The sequence below is a fragment of the Propithecus coquereli genome, unplaced genomic scaffold (assembly GCF_000956105.1).
Source record: "Propithecus coquereli isolate 6110/MARCELLA unplaced genomic scaffold, Pcoq_1.0 Scaffold302, whole genome shotgun sequence".
Classification (NCBI taxonomy): Eukaryota; Metazoa; Chordata; class Mammalia; order Primates; family Indriidae; genus Propithecus; species Propithecus coquereli.
In genome coordinates, this window is record NW_012148642.1 from 435,611 (window position 1) to 441,813 (window position 6,203).

Here is a 6,203-nt window from a genome sequence, read left to right on the forward strand (position 1 = left end):
CAGCCCACCACCAGGGGATCACTTCCGGCGCACGGAGCCGCAAGAATCGCGAGAGGAAGGAGGAAACAGAAAGTCCCGCAGCGTGCGCCGTAGAAATACTGCCGGCCGGCACCACGGGAAACACGCTCCCTTTTTACTCGAAAGTTCCGGGAGCTTCTTTCCGAGCGCCGGTGGATGGATCAACGCCGCCCAGTGGTGAGTTCGGCAGAGTTTCGAATGGTGTACAGCTAATGAAATGCAATTATTTGATGAATGAGGGTTCCAGCGGGTCCCAGAAGGGGGCGAGCGAGGTAGGCGAAACAGAATATCTCTGCCTGGAGGAAAAACAGAAAACAAAACAAAGAAAAAAAATGGCCCAGGCCTCCTGAAGCAGTAAGAAAAGCAGAAAAAGAGGGAAACAGGCAAAGGGCTGAGCCTGCAAAATTTAAGGGGGCGCCAAAAAATTAGCAATCAAGATAAATAATATTTTAATGCAGTATTTTAAAAGGTCCAAAATTAATGCAAGAAATCCATGAGGAACAAATAATAGTCATGTGTCGCTTTAACGACGGACTACATTCTGAGAAATGTGTCCTTTGGGCGATTTTATGTTGTTCGAACATACTTGTACTCACACAAAGCTAGGTGGTATAGCCTACTGCACACCTAGGCTGTTTGGTATAGCCTGTTGCTCTAAGGCTACAGACCTGTATGTTACTGTACTGAATACTGTAGGCAATTGCAAGGTAATGGTAAGTATTTGTGTATATAAACATAGAAAAAGTACAACGAAAATATAGTATAAAAGATAAACAAATGATACACCTGTATATAGCACTTCCCATGGATGGAGCTTTCAGTACCGGAACTTGCTCTGAGTGAGTCAGTGGAGGGTGAATGTGAAGGCCCAGGACATTATATTATTCAGTACTGTAGACTTTGTAAACACTGTACACTCAGGCTATACTAAATTTATTTTTAAAATATTTTTCTTTTTTCAATAATAAATTAACCTTAGCTTACTATAAGTTACTGTATAAACTTTTTAATTTTTTAACTTTTTCACTTTTTCTGATAACACAGCTTAAAACACAAACACATTGTACAGCTGTACAAAATATTTTGTCTTTATATCTTCATTCTATAAGCTTTTTTCTATTAAAATTTTTTTTTTTACTTTTTAAACTTTTTTTGTTAAAAACTAAGACACAAACACACATATTAGCCTAGGCCTACATAGGGTCAGGATGGGCAATATCACTGTCTTCCACCATCCCATATTCAGGGTCAATAACATGCATGGAGCTGTCATCTCCTACAATAACAATGCCTTCTTCTGGAATACTTCCTGAAAGACATATGTGAACTAAAATAAAATGTTAAGGCTCACCCCCCTCACCGACTGACTAACTGGACCCCCTCGTGGCCAAAGGAATATCCTACAACTAAATTGCCTGCCAGGAGGAAGGAGGTCAGACATGCCTTATCATGCCCCCCTCCCTTCTTGGGGACATCCTTTGTAACCCATTAACAGGCCTAAGGGTATGCAAGACAAACCTGCAGGTCCTCAATTTACACAACAAATATATGTGGTGGCTTATCTCTGATAAACAACTCCTACGTTAAAACATTCCAAACCTTTAGACAAAGCTTCATGTCTTTAACCAATTACAAGCCAAAGAATCTTTAAACCCACCTATAACTTGCAAGCCCCCCCTTGGAGATGGCCCACCTTTTGGGCCAAACCAATGTATGCCTCCCACGTATCAATTTATGACTTTACCTGTAACTCCTGTCTCCCTGAAATGTATAAAACCGAACTGTAACCCAGCCACACCAAGTCCACTTGCTCAATGCCTCTTGGGTGTGGCTCCAGGTCATGGTTCTCAAATTTGGCTCAGAGTAAATCTCTTTAAAATTATTTTACAGAGTTTGGTCTTTTTTTCCATTGACACATACTTGAGGCTGTTTTACAGTTAACTCTTCTTTTATAAGTAGAGGGAATACACTGTAAAATAACAATAAAAAGTATAATAAACAGGTAAGCCAGTAACATAGTCATTTATTATCATTAACAAGTAAAACATGAGTAAAGTGTTGTGCTACCATGTTTCAGCAGCTACATCACTAAATGATGGGAATTTTTAAACTCTATTATAATCTTAAGAGACTACCATTGTGTATGCAGTCTAACATCACTATGCAGCACATGACTGTATTAAAATTTTATTGCAATACAGGATCTGAGCCATATTGGAGCCTGAGGCACAGGAAAATGTGCACTCGTATATTCATGTTTTTATGTATTTTTTAAAATTTTTTCTAGAACATTAGTTGAATATTGAAAATTTTGGAAATAGTTGTATTAAAACTCAACATTATTTTAAGTTTAAATATTTTGTTTATACCAAAAATGGAATTTAATTTTACTTTCCTGGTTTTAATGGAAGTAAACTGAGCAGTAATAGTTTTAAAATCTACTTCTTTGCTTATCTTGTTTCACTTGCAAAAGTTGCCATGTCTCACAATTTTTCTTGGCCAAGTGACAATCTTAAATAATTTTAACTTCAGCTCACTCATCTTGTCTTTATTTAAAATTTTGGTATTTTGTTCACCATGGATTGTTTTCATTACTTTTAATATTTTAAAAATATTCCATTAAAATATCATTAATCTTGATTGCTGAGTTTCCTGGTGTCCCTTAAATTTTATCTTATTCACCCTAATCCTGGCCCTGGTAGGAAAGAGGATATATGGAGCCCCACAAATTGTAGAATCCAAGCCAGTGAGGGCCTCCCCTTCCTCTCCATCTCCCTGTCCTGGCACTATCCAGCTTGAGGAGAAGGAAGGTACCCTCCAGATTGTTCTAATGTCCAAATTGCCTCCTCAGGCCCCTACTTAAAATCATTCAACTGCTCATTCTTGCCCTTTAGTGATAAAATCTTAACTACTTAACATGGATTCCAATACACACCTTAATTCACTCCTGAAGGTCTGGCTCACTAGTTGCTATACAGTATTTCTAGATGTGAAACTGCCCTTTATGAAGTTAATAAAAGGCTGTAAGGTGGGAACTGTGGTAGGGGCCTGAACTCTGCAAATCAATAGGCATAGTTAAAATATGTATATAGCCAGCCATTGTTCCCTAGCTTGCCTTCCTATAATTGCTTTTTACTCAGGAGTCACATAGCTGATGGTTATGCAAATTCTTAGCTTTCTTCATTGCTCCCATAGGTAACATAACCCTTGTGAAACCTAGGCTTGTCTTTGAGATATCTTCCAGACTTTGCATTCTAGTGGACCAGCTGACCCAACCAGACCAGTGGCCCATACCAAACAAGGAACCAACCCTACTGGGTCTTGTGACCTTGGGAACTGACTCAGCACAAGAAGATAGTTTCTGCTTCCCGACCCTATGAGTTCATTCCCAGCCAATCAGTAGACCCAATTCCCTAGCCCTTTGCCCGCCAAACTATCTTTAAAAATGCTGGCTCCCAAATTCTCAAAGAGGTGAATTTGAGAAATTCCTCCTGTCTCCTCACATGGTTCCTGCAATATTAAACTCTTTCTGTGCTGTAACCCCTGCCCTCTCAGTATTGGCTTCCTCTGGAGCAGTGGGCAATAAACCTGGTTGGGCAGTAACAGACACTAACGTCTGTTTTATAATACTTGCACCTTCACGATGCTGAGTTCCTGAAACAGACCATGTTACTGCCTTCCAGCCTTGCACAGGTATTAATAATCCTGCACCCACCCCGTGTGTTACTGTCAATCCCCTCCATTTTCTCTTTAAAAATCCAGCTTTCATTTGGGGAGTGAAGTCAAATGAGAAACTAAATACACCCCTTCATCCAAAGCCAATTTCCCACTTGTAAGCTCCCTGTTTGCTTTAATGGTAGCAAGATTCTCCCAGACTTGAACCTTGTAATCATCTTTAAATTTTCTCTGATCACCCACATCTGTTCACCTATATCCAATCAGTTGGCCCTAAAAGTTCTTTCTTCATTATGCCACTAATATCTCCCTCTTTATATTTACATACTTTGGGGTGAGGAATGTAAAGAGATTGTATAAAGAAAAATGCAGAAAGTACTATACAAATTGAAAACAGCCAACTTTGGGTAAACTCTTACAACTTTGTGTAAACTCTTACAACTTTGTAAATAACATCTTACTGGAGAGTCTGGGCTAATCCAGATACTCTCTCAGACAAGAATTACTGAAACAGATTCTCCTTAGAGTGTTGGCTAGAGAAAGTTGCAAGTGCTGCTTTTTTTCTTCTATGACAAAGAAAAGCATGTTAAAGTATACAAAAATTTTTAATTTATAATATCATGGAGGAACTAAGCAAAAACATTGTCTTCTACTATCAGATAGTAGATAGTATTTGATAGTATCTTCCTAATACAACAAATGCTTCAGCTTCGCTCTCATTGTCCTCAGGGTCTGCAATGTCCTCCCCCACCACTACACTTTCAAAACCTGTTCTCCCATTTCATGTGCTTTACACACTCAGGCTGTGTTTTATTATAATTTAAATGACCACAAAGGTGTCTCCTCTCTCCCATTGATTGTGAGCTCTTAGAGGACAGGGAACTTGTGAATATTCAATTCACAGTATGCTTTAAAACCAAGGACAGGCTTTAGAAGGGCTCAGGCCACAGGCCAGAGCACAGAAATAGCAAGAAAAATAGAAGAAGCCAGAAAGATGCTTAAATAGGCCTAAAATTAAAAGATTAAAAAAAAAAAAATCAAGGATCTGGAAGAGTGATTCAAATGTATTTTTGTATCAGAGATAGCCCTTCAGAAATCTGAAGTTTGCATTTTCATGAGGATGCCCTGAAACCTCTCTGTAGCATACATACACACACCCACACACACACACTCACTCTCTCTCTCTGTCTCTCTCTCTCTCTTTCACTCACACACACACACATACACACACACACGCAATCATGGACTTTCCACAGTTCATCCATGGACCCAGAGAGGGCCTTCCCAATACTGAGAAGTAGTGACAGGTTCAGCTTTAATCCCTGGCAGTAGTGAACTCAGGGCTTTTGTCGTTTGCAAAGCTTACTGAGAAAGAGAAATATACATCATATATGCCCAGGGCTGCAAAGTTACCTTTGGCTTCACTCTTTTATTTCCCCCTAAATTAAAAGGGTTTCAGTTATAGGTATCCAGTGGTAGAGACCCAGGCTGACAATGCTTTATCACAACTAGGAAGCTTTGGACAGTTTTGCTGTTAAAAAAATCAACCTGACAATTTTTATGTAATTCAAGATTGAAATTATGATTCATCTAGAGATAAAAAGGCTTAGTTGTTCAAGCGGAAAGATTGACATCTGTCTTTTTTTTTTTTTTTTTTGAGACAGTCTCACTCTGTTGCCCGGGCTAGAGTGCCGTGGCATCATCCTAGCTCATAGCAACCTCAAACTCCTGGGCTCAAACAATCCTACTGCCTCAGCCTCCCGAGTAGCTGGGACTACAGTCATGCGCCACCATGCCTGGCTAATTTTTTATATATATAAAATTTTAGTTGTCCAGCTAATTTGTTTCTATTTTTATAGTAGAAACGGGGTCTCACTCTTGCTCAGGCTGATCTCGAATTCCTGAGCTCAAATGATCCGCCCACGTTGGCCTCTCAGAGTGCTAGGATTACAGGCATGAGCCACCATGCCTGGCCGACATCTGTCTTTCAATATTCATCATTCTATAGCTTTAGATAAATGACCTCTATAAATTGGTACATATATTAGAGCTTAGACCAGTAGAGTACAGTAGTATTTCTCTAAGTCTCAAGATTATCTGTTGGCACCTTAATGTCAGTATTTCTGTTTAGGGTACATCTATAGAGAAGTAATATTTGTTTCCTAAAATATTTAATTAACTTCTTTAATGTTGCCAGCCCAATGATGTTAGTGAAATAATTTTGAAAATTAGTTTGAGTTATATCATGATCTCTGTGCAGAGACAAAACTTAACTGAGGCAAGGAGTAAATGTCTAACTGAAATGGAAGGGATGAAACGCAGAACCCAGGGAACACCTGGTCCCTCTCACACTCAATAGTATCTATGCAGATGCATGCTATTTTGGAGACTTCCTTTTACTGTGGAGCCCAGCAGAGAGAGAGAGAGAGAGAGAGAGAGAGAGAAACAAGTGATCTGGCACTAGATCCATTCAGATGTGAAGCTAGGCTCCAAGGAACACAGTAGGGAAG